The sequence below is a fragment of the Procambarus clarkii genome, chromosome 70, assembly GCF_040958095.1.
Source record: "Procambarus clarkii isolate CNS0578487 chromosome 70, FALCON_Pclarkii_2.0, whole genome shotgun sequence".
Lineage (NCBI taxonomy): Eukaryota > Metazoa > Arthropoda > Malacostraca > Decapoda > Cambaridae > Procambarus > Procambarus clarkii.
Window position 1 is genome coordinate 20,819,641 of NC_091219.1, and position 11,795 is coordinate 20,831,435.

Below are 11,795 nucleotides of genomic sequence, written 5' to 3' on the forward strand. Positions count from 1 at the left end.
CGTAAGTGCTCGAGTAAGTGCTTTCGTGAATGAGGCCCTTGAACTCCACGGTACTGTACCTTTTACTGTAGTGTAGTGTACGGTACTGTTCTATATTGTAGTGTAGAGTACTGTGCCCTTGAGTGTACTGTATCGTAGGGTAGTGTACGGTACTGTACTGTATTGTAAAGTATACAGTATAGTAGACTATAGTGCATCGTAGCGTACGGAAGTGTACACTACGGTACTGTACTGTGTTGTACTGTACATACAGCTTGAATAATTAATCTTATTATGTAATAATTATAATAATAGTTATATAAAAATAAGTAATCGAAAATCCTGAATTTTGAGTGTAATGTAAAACATTAAAGAAATGTATTTCTAAAAATATTGATATACATTAAGGTACAATTGGTTTGTGAGAATACATAGCATAGTACAGTAATTACACTGTTGTAAAGCCAGTAGTACGCGCAGGGTTTCTGGCCGGTCCTTAATTTAACCAATAATTATAAGTAGGTAAAATCGGAAAAAAAAAATAATTTATCATCCATTTGATACATGTATGTTTCTCAGACTTTGGGTATACATTTGAGTTGATATATTTCAGTTTCAAAAAATAAAACTCATTAACTAGTAAGGTATCCAATTACGTCGAGGCGACCAATGACAGTACAGCTTGCGAGAATGTGACGTCAACTGAAAATGAGAAACGTGATTGGCTATTGAGTCCACCTGCTCGTTGAGGCGCAACGGAACGTTATTTTGCCCCTAGAATTAGCCGAGTAGAGGTGTACAAGTTAGTGTTAGGGCGTTTTGTTACTCTGAGCTGGTACCCCGTTACCCTTTGGGGTCGCTAGGGCTGACAGACCCCTAGGTTACACTGTCACTCTGTACACCGTCCAAACGCACATAGGGGCAAAAATCTATATTTTTAGCTGTCGTATATACCCCCTGTTGGGGGGTATATATACTACGATATTTGTTAGTCCTGACCCATAATCAGTACTAAAAGAAAAATAATAATGTTTACGTACTGTATTGATTAACATTTTGTATTTTTTTCCACAGCCGTCTTGAAGGAGCGATGATTGCAGTCATACCCTGCCGAGGAGGTGGTGGTGGTAGATGTTCCAGTTGTGCTACTTGAGTTAGGAAGGTCTGATGGCCCTATCCGGCAGAAGGTAAATAGTTATAGTAATAATGTATTAGGATTAGGCTAATTTGGGCAATTGAAGTTTGACGAGTCATTACTACAGCCATATCAGGACCCGCATCAGTTTTGTTTTAAATCTGAAAATCTATGAGTTACGGTAATTAATGTTAAGTGGTGTAAAAAGTTGAGATAGTAACAAAATGTAGTGTGGAAGGATGATGATGGTGGTGGTGTTGCTTCCGGTAACTTTGGTGATTAAGAGTAGTGAATAAGTTGGGCGATAGGGTTTGGCCGCTGTCGGTGTGGGTCGAGTGTAGTGTTATTCAAATTGAAATTGCTGTTGCCCCCCCCCCCCCCCCCCCCACACTTTAAATTGTTCAGGTTACCTGGGTACATAATTTGACGTATGAGGGGTGAACCGTTGATAATACGTAGCCTTCCTGTCCTCGTCGAAGGACGTAGACATGAATTGACGAGAGTCGTTTTAGGTACATAGGTGATAAAAATCAACATTGACTTATGAATGAAAGGTTAGTGCCATTATTAATTTGTTTATAATGTTAAATATACAGCATTAAATAAGCGCGACCTCCTTCGTAGGACAAAGGTCATGTAAATGATATATTTTAGGTTTATTTTGTTACGTGGAGTGGATGTGAAGGTTCCGGTTAATTGCGACGAATGGCTGATTGAGTGGAGATGTGACCCTCGTGACAGTATTTTTCTTGTTTACTGTAGGTGGCTGGCGAGGGTAGACGTGGGAGTTATGTTGTTGATATTGGTGTAATTGTGTAGTGAGCGGGATAGCGTGCGCTCCACCAGTAGTGTAGGTTGAGGGAAAAGTCCAGAGTAAGTAAGTTTTGTAAGTTAAGGTTGAGCTTGAGGTATTGGTCCACGAGCTGTTGGTTATCATTGTGTAGCAGGAAGTATATTGTGTGGACTTTATTTTATAGCGTTGAGAAATGTGTACTAGGAACATAGTGTTTCCCTGGAACATAATCAGGCAAAGTGTGGTCATATAGGTACCCCAATTATTACTGGTAGGTAATTATTGGGCAGTTAATGTTGTCTAGCCATAAGTGTAACAGAGACGGTGATTTGTGGAAGGGAGGATGATTGCGCGATCAGGAAACCCGAAGAATTGTCAATCTCGTGTTTAGCTTCGGATTGTAGGTATACCCGACATGGTGTTTGGAGTGTGGGGAAGGGTATTGTCATGGCTGCGCTTTGATGGTATTGAGAATAAAATTAGCACTGACGAGTGCTCCAAGACATGTTTTGTTATGTATTAGTTTTGTTTCGTCTAAATGGAGTTAGATGTTGGTAGACATATCAGAAAGTAATATCCAAATTGTTAGATGTTGAATTATACAATTATATTAGAGGAAATGAATTCGCAGGGAAGACAAAATTGTGTAATGAGTTTTGAGTAGAGTATTCATAGATGGTTGTAGCCCTTAACATGTTTTATTAAGGTTAGATGGATGCATATTACGCATTATATTTCATGCAGATGAGCGTGTGGAGAGGTGCGGGCTGGGCGAAACAGCAATGGTGAAGTATCTATTTGTGAAGAAAGGAGCATTTGTGGAGGCCAACCAACGGCACACTGCAGAGTAATGGAAGAGGCTGTGACCTGCAGGTGAGTGTGATATGTTCATTTCAACACATCTTCCTCCAAGAATTTAGTTACTTAGTCCATAACAGGGAAATCGCCACTAGTAGTACATATATTATCAATCCTGAATGAATCATGTGGTGTACTTTGAGCATTAGACGTCCTGAGACCCAGCCTTAGTAGAGGGAACACTTGATTATATAATCAACTAAATGGGTTGAAGTGAACATAACTTGTGGAAGGTTTGGTGTGTGTATATATGAATGCTACGCGGTATTCATGTATAGATGGTGAAATACACATGAACAGCTCACACACTCGCAGCTCCCAGAGAAGAGATTAAGCTTAGTTGATAAAAGCTCTCCCCCCCACCCCCAACAGTGTCTGGAAGGTTGATTGGGGCTTTGTTCATAACTGGGTGAATGTCCCATTTCAAACGTGTCCCATGAGGCACCGCCCTCCCTCCCAAGCCGTGTTGTTTTTGGAGCAGTGCATGGCCGTGTGTTTGAGATAGTAATTGTGATAAGGAATGTTTATCGTATATGAATGTTCAGAATCCTGAATACATTATAGTTTCGCAGGTGACACGCTTGAGTACCCTCGACGTGGCTGACGTTGGTACCATCGTGTGTAGTTACTCTAGGGACACAACCTCCAGCTGTTGAAGGATCAAGTTTGTGTTCCATAGAAGGTACGAAAGAATGAAATATGGTTGTAAATGTTTATAGTGCATAATCGTCTAGCATCTAATTTGATTGTGAGTAGATATCCAGTTTGATTATAATTTATATTACTGTTGATTGCTAATAAATTGCAGTATATATACAATAGAGAAATAGGATGGACTCGCCTAGAAGGCGTGTGCTAACAGAGGTCAGTAAATATGTGGTGTGGTCAAGGAAGGGGAAATATATAGTTGATGTAGTAATGCAATATTGTAATATGATGATGTAATATGAAATATTGTGGGGGAATTGTTGAATCATAAAGGAATAGATAGTTGTAGGGAATCATAATTAAAGTAGAAGTACCTAATTTCTTAATATATTTCTTACTGTAATCTCCTAATATCGTAAACGTAATTTTAGTAATGAAGTACCTAATAATTGAAGTAAAAATTACCTAAATGCATCTTCATAGTTTTCCACATTGTTGATTTAAAAGTGCACTGTATCTAGTGGTACCCAATCATGTACCCAATGGCAAAAACTTGACCATTGTGATCATTGGTGTCTTATGTGGTTTAAATTTGCTGTGGTGCCTATTAATCTTAGTATCAATTACCAATGAAGGTGTCAATGCAATGTGAGGTTTAATAAAGCAATATTGTTTAATATAGCTGTACCTACTAATGTCTGTAATCTCATGTCGAGTATTTTCTTTGATACATTGCAAAAATCATTATAATTGCGCTAGAATTGATTTAGTTAAAATTAATGTTACTTAAGGAACTGGCCGAAAGGCTGCGCGTACTAATGGCGTTACAAGTGTAAATAGCATGCTATGTATTGTAACCAACCCAATGTACGTTTTTGTGTATATAAATAAATGATATTTTATTGGTTAGAATGGCAAATTAATAAGTTTGTAATATATGGGAAAGGTTACCGAAATGAAGATAAATTTGTTATAGATATAAATGTAAAGCAGACGTGAATCTATTGTTAGATCATTGACTGTAATTGACTGACCGTACTCTAAACGGTGGCTATATAAAATGTTATATTATTGTCTTTCACTTACAATGTGTTACGGCTGACAAATTAATTAACCGCAATTTATGTATCTTGGACCCGCATCACGGGTCTAAGGCTCTTGGTGTTAGCTTGCTTGGGCTTGCAACTACGAATTGTTTGTTAAATTTATTACAAATGATGCATTGGCCCCGTGCATGTGTTACTAAAATATTAAAACTGTTGGATCTTGTATTGAGTTATGTATTAAGTAACCTAGGTTGTGCTAGTTCGTGAGTTACAAGCCTGATGGGTTTGACTTTTAAGAATATTTATGTATTGTGTAGCATTAATGTACGTCAATTTATTACTGAAATTTATTTGGGTCAAGCTGCACGTGATTTACTCTACTTGTTTGTTTGTTTAACTATAAGTTATCAAGTAACTCAGGTAGGCTGTGATAGGCTTTGAGTAGGCCCCCCCCCCCCTCCACCCCCCCCCTGCCCCTCGCTTTAAGATTACTGGCCCTGCATTGACGTTTAGTTACATCACCTAACTATTCCCGCAAATTATGCAGCGTGTTGCTGCATGTGTATTTATTTATTAATTGTTTCCACTTATGTTTGTTTATCATGATGGTTATCGCTTTGAAGTTAATAGGTAAAGTGAGCTAGGTTAGGCTACGTGGTGTGTCAGAGGCCTCCGGCCCGTAGCTTTAAGTTTTCATTGATTTATAATTTCCATAAATTTCGTTAATTTATTAATGAATGTTATGCATTGTCAAGGTGGATGTTTGTGCTTGTTTTACATTTGTTTGTTTAGTTAACTTAAAGGTGAAGCATAAGTTAGTCAGCTAGGATGTCCTAGACGCTGTCTTCGGGCCTCATGGCTGTCCCTGTTAAGTTGATCTTGGACTCATATTATGATTAGTTCCTTCAGCAATATATTGCTAGTTATGCATTGCTTCAGTGCATGTCATTTTACTTAGCGTTTTAGCTTTATACTTGTTTTCTTGAGTTTGTCATGAATTTATTAAGTAGTGACAGGTAGGCAGCATGATTTTCGTTTACCAGTAGCAGTAAAAGTTTACATTAGTTTTGTGTGGGCGGTGTAGGCCGGAAGATAGTGCTGGTTCCCAGGGTGGTTGTTTATGCACACGTTTTTGTCTGGCCAATGTAGCCAGGAAGGTTGTGATAGCCACTGCCGTCTTAGGTGACTGCGTTCATGGGGTGGTCTGGAGGCAACGTTCTTCCTGTGATGAGTTAAGGCGGCGATGTTATTCAGGTATTATATTTATATTGTTATTAATATGCGGCGTTCCAGGCCGCTGGTTTATGGAGACGTTTTACAATTAGGGATCCGTAGCGTTGCTGGTGTCCATTTCACTTTGCCTCAGATTGCGAGATATTTAAGTTGTTGGGGTACTGGTGCTCGCAGATGCTCATTGACACTGAGACTAAAGTAATTTACGGGTGTTAAGGCAGTTTGTTAGGGTAACTATTGAGGTGTAACATGCTTTCGGAGGCCAAGATACAATGGAGGTGAATGTATCGGACGCTGTTAGCATCGTTATAATTTGTCACTCTGGACGCAAGCATGTTGCAGTTGCGCCTTAGGACCTGTTTCTTATATTTGAAATATGGTTTTATTTATATATTGATTTGATATTATATACATAGTGGTCATATAAATAGTTAATGTTTTGTTTGTTTATATTAATGTATAGGAATAGTTTGAAATGAATTATTGGTTGCTAGATTCCTCCCCCTGGAATAACTTGTGCCCTTGACCCAGATACGGTAACTGTTTCCCCCCCCCCCCCCCCCTTCCCCCCCACCAACAGACACACCTGTTTGTACTTGTGTTTGTTTTTCCGGCTAAAGTTGTGCTCGGGTTGGTAGTTACCTTACTTCGCTAGCGACTACATTGCTGGAAGACGTTTTTCTCTTGCTTTCCCCTCTAGTCACTGCTTTCCCCTGTGCCAGTGTCCATTTTCAGTTTTCCACAGGGTATCACCGTGGCTTTATCCAATAATGACACTTGTGCAGTTCGCTTCCGGAAAAGTCCCCCCTCGTGTTAGAAAGTAATTCCAGCAGTACCCTTAAGGGTTATGTTGTTTGGCTGTCAGGTTGATACTTCATGTCCGTTTGTGCCCACCCTTACTGGTTTAATACTTACAGAACCGACTACGGAAGGAGCACAAGGTACAGCATTGGTGAAGAAGTAAAATGGATGGAGCCCGCGGGGAGAGTACTGCGCCCATGAGGTCGACAGAGATTCCTAGTTACAGCGGGCAGCCGCCGCGTTCGCCCTTCGGTGTGTTCAGCGGGAACCCCCAAAGTGATAAGCCTGTAGATAGGCAAGAAATAATCGCATGAATTGTATATAGTGTAATGAAATGAATGCAAGTTTAATATAGTAGGTATAGATGTAGTTATTAATTGTAAATCATTATAAATAATGCATTTATTATTATTATGGAGTAAATCGTGATAAAATAAATAGTTAATAATATATAATAAAATAAATGTTAGCATTAAAAAAAAATATATATGAATAATACCTTTGACAAATGTTTGACTTGCACAATAGTTACTGTGTGAGGAAATCCCGTATGTTACTGAATGTGAGGGACATGGCCAAGATAGTTTTAATATTAATCATGGAAGAAAGTATAGTGAGAATATTATGTTTGAGCGTTAATGTGTTAAAATTTGTTGGGGTTGATGTACAATAATATACCTAGATAGTACTATATTAACGTGAAAATTGAATGTTGTATATGTGAAGTTTTGGAGCTTGAATGGGTAGAAATACCCAAAGGTACTCGTGAGTTTATAATATGATTTAGTTCAGTTGTCTCCAATAACATAGTTGAAGTTTAATACATAAGGTTGTTTGTAGTGTCAACTTATTCATAAGTATAGAAACTTCAATAATTAGTGTAGCACTTAAAATTGAGTGATATCATTATGATAGACAGTATAGCTCGGAGCTACAAGAAATGTTCCCAAAGAGTCTAACATTTATATGGTGTGCTTACTATATTAAACAGGATTCTTGTATTGTGTATTTGTAGGGCCGTTTGAGGTTCTGCAAGTAGAGTATAAATACCCTAAAGTACTGTATCCCTTTGAGATGTATTTATTAATGTGTCAATAAACATAGTTGAATTGACGGTTGTTTTTTGTTTCTAAGAACCTCATGTGTTTTGTGTGTTTTTTAGTCACCTGTGACATGTACGTATGTACATATTTTATATAAACGTGCTTTGATTGAAAAGTAAGGTTGAAGAATATTAATCATATTCAATATTCTTCAATATTGACGATTATTCTTCAATATTTTAGAATAATATTCAATATTTAAGAATAATATTCAATATTGAAGAATAATATTCAATATTGAAGAATAATATTCAATATTGAAGAATATTCTTCAATATTGAAGAATATTCTTCAATATTGAAGAATAATATTCAATATTGAAGAATAATATTCAATATTGAAGAATAATATTCAATATTGAAGAATAATATTCAATATTGAAGAATATTCTTCAATATTGAAGAAGAATATTCAATATTGAAGAATAATATTCAATATTGAAGAATATTCTTCAATATTGAAGAATAATATTCAATATTGAAGAATAATATTCAATATTGAAGAATAATATTCAATATTGAATATTATTCTTCAATATTGAATATTATTCTTCAATATTGAAGAATATTCTTCAATATTGAATATTATTCTTCAATATTCAATATTATTCTTCAATATTGAAGAATATTCTTCAATATTGAAGAATATTCTTCAATATTGAAGACTAATATTCAATATTGAATATTAATATTGAATATTATTCTTCAATATTGAATATTATTCTTCAATATTGAATATTATTCTTCAATATTGAAGAATATTATTCTTCAATATTGAAGAATATTCTTCAATATTGAATATTATTCTTCAATATTGAATATTATTCTTCAATATTGAAGAATATTATTCTTCAATATTGAAGAATATTCTTCAATATTGAAGAATATTCTTCAATATTGAAGAATAATATTCAATATTGAAGAATAATATTCAATATTGAAGAATAATATTCTTCAATATTGAAGAATATTGAATATTATTCTTAAATATTGAAGAATATTCTTCAATATTGAAGAATATTATTCTTCAATATTGAATATTATTCTTCAATATTGAATATTATTCTTCAATATTGAAGAATAATATTCAATATTGAAGAATATTCAATATTGAAGAATAATATTCAATATTAAATATTGAATAATATTCTTCAATATTGAAGAATATTCTTCAATATTGAAGAATAATATTCTTCAATATTGAAGAATAATATTCAATATTGAAGAATAATATTCAATATTGAAGAATATTCTTCAATATTGAAGAATATTCTTCAATATTGAAGAATAATATTCTTCAATATTGAAGAATAATATTCTTCAATATTGAAGAATAATATTCAATATTGAAGAATAATATTCAATATTGAATATTATTCTTCAATATTGAATATTATTCTTCAATATTGAAGAATAATATTGAATATTGAAGAATAATATTCAATATTGAAGAATATTCTTCAATATTGAAGAATAATATTCAATATTGAAGAATAATATTCAATATTGAATATTATTCTTCAATATTGAATATTATTCTTCAATATTGAAGAATATTATTCTTCAATATTGAAGAATATTCTTCAATATTGAAGAATAATATTGAATATTGAAGAATAATATTCAATATTGAATATTATTCTTCAATATTGAAGAATATTCTTCAATATTGAAGAATATTCTTCAATATTGAAGATTAATATTCAATATTGAATATTATTCTTCAATATTGAATATTATTCTTCAATATTGAAGAATATTCTTCAATATTGAAGAATAATATTCAATATTGAAGAATAATATTCAATATTGAAGAATAATATTCAATATTGAAGAATATTCTTCAATATTGAAGAATATTCTTCAATATTGAATAATATTCAATATTGAAGAATAATATTCAATATTGAAGAATATTCTTCAATATTGAAGAATATTCTTCAATATTGAAGAATATTCTTCAATATTGAATATTATTCTTCAATATTGAATATTATTCTTCAATATTGAATATTATTCTTCAATATTGAATATTATTCTTCAATATTGAAGAATATTCTTCAATATTGAAGAATATTCTTGAATATTGAAGAATAATATTCAATATTGAATATTAATATTGAATATTATTCTTCAATATTGAAGAATATTCTTCAATATTGAAGAATATTCTTCAATATTGAAGAAGAATATTCAATATTGAAGAATAATATTCAATATTATTCTTCAATATTGAAGAATATTCTTCAATATTGAAGAATATTCTTCAATATTGAACAATAATATTGAATATTATTCTTCAATATTGAAGAATATTCTTCAATATTGAAGAATATTCTTCAATATTGAAGAATATTCTTCAATATTGAAGAATAATATTCAATATTGAAGAATAATATTCAATATTGAAGAATATTCTTCAATATTGAAGAATATTCTTCAATATTGAAGAATATTCTTCAATATTGAAGAATATTCTTCAATATTGAATATTATTCTTCAATATTGAATATTATTCTTCAATATTGAATATTATTCTTCAATATTGAATATTATTCTTCAATATTGAAGAATAATATTCAATATTAATATTGAATATTATTCTTCAATATTGAAGAATATTCTTCAATATTGAAGAATATTCTTCAATATTGAAGAATATTCTTCAATATTGAAGAATAATATTCAATATTGAAGAATAATATTCAATATTGAAGAATAATATTCAATATTGAAGAATATTCTTCAATATTGAAGAATAATATTCAATATTGAAGAATAATATTCAATATTGAAGAATATTCTTCAATATTGAAGAATATTCTTCAATATTGAAGAATATTCTTCAATATTGAAGAATATTCTTCAATATTGAAGAATATTCTTCAATATTGAAGAATATTCTTCAATATTGAAGAATAATATTCAATATTGAATATTATTCTTCAATATTGAAGAATATTCTTCAATATTGAAGAATATTCTTCAATATTGAAGAATAATATTGAATATTGAAGAATAATATTCAATATTGAATATTATTCTTCAATATTCAAGAATATTCTTCAATATTGAAGAATAATATTCAATATTGAAGAAGAATATTCAATATTGAAGAATAATATTCAATATTATTCTTCAATATTGAATATTATTCTTCAATATTGAAGAATATTCTTCAATATTGAAGAATATTCTTCAATATTGAAGAATATTCTTCAATATTGAAGAATATTCTTCAATATTGAAGAATATTCTTCAATATTGAAGAATATTCTTCAATATTGAAGAATAATATTCAATATTAATATTGAATATTATTCTTCAATATTGAAGAATAATATTGAATATTATTCTTCAATATTGAAGAATAATATTGAATATTATTCTTCAATATTGAAGAATATTCTTCAATATTGAAGAATATTCTTCAATATTGAAGAATAATATTCAATATTGAAGAATAATATTCAATATTGAATATTATTCTTCAATATTGAAGAATATTCTTCAATATTGAAGAATAATATTCAATATTGAAGAATAATATTCAATATTGAATATTAATCTTCAATATTGAAGAATATTCTTGAATATTGAAGAATAATATTCAATATTGAATATTATTCTTCAATATTCAATATTATTCTTCAATATTGAAGAATATTCTTCAATATTGAAGAATATTCTTCAATATTGAAGAATAATATTCAATATTGAATATTATTCTTCAATATTGAAGAATATTCTTCAATATTGAAGAATATTCTTCAATATTGAAGAATATTCTTCAATATTGAAGAATATTCTTCAATATTGAAGAATATTCTTCAATATTGAAGAATATTCTTCAATATTGAATATTATTCTTCAATATTGAATATTATTCTTCAATATTGAAGAATATTCTTCAATATTGAATATTATTCTTCAATATTGAATATTATTCTTCAATATTGAATATTATTCTTCAATATTGAAGAATATTCTTCAATATTGAAGAATATTCTTCAATATTGAAGAATATTCTTCAATATTGAAGAATAATATTCAATATTAATATTGAATATTATTCTTCAATATTGAAGAATAATATTCAATATTGAAGAATAATATTCAATATTGAAGAATAATATTCAATATTGAAGAATATTCTTCAATATTGAAGAATATTCTTCAATATTGAAGAATATTCTTCAA

The 11,795-nt window shown here is 30.9% G+C and overlaps 1 long non-coding RNA gene across 3 annotated transcripts; it reads left to right on the plus strand.

Annotated features, from left to right (window-relative positions):
- Nucleotides 1-731: 731 nt before the first annotated feature.
- Nucleotides 732-7,606, plus strand: LOC138356176 (uncharacterized). Of its 3 annotated transcripts, XR_011224242.1 has the most exons (5): nucleotides 732-781; nucleotides 1,054-1,166; nucleotides 2,652-2,780; nucleotides 3,330-3,447; nucleotides 6,610-7,606. It is a non-coding gene; the product is annotated as an uncharacterized lncRNA (long non-coding RNA). The 3 variants fall into 3 exon arrangements; XR_011224241.1 differs by having other exon boundaries at nucleotides 760-1,166; XR_011224243.1 differs by having other exon boundaries at nucleotides 760-1,166; nucleotides 3,338-3,447.
- The last annotated feature ends 4,189 nt before the right edge of the window (nucleotides 7,607-11,795 follow it).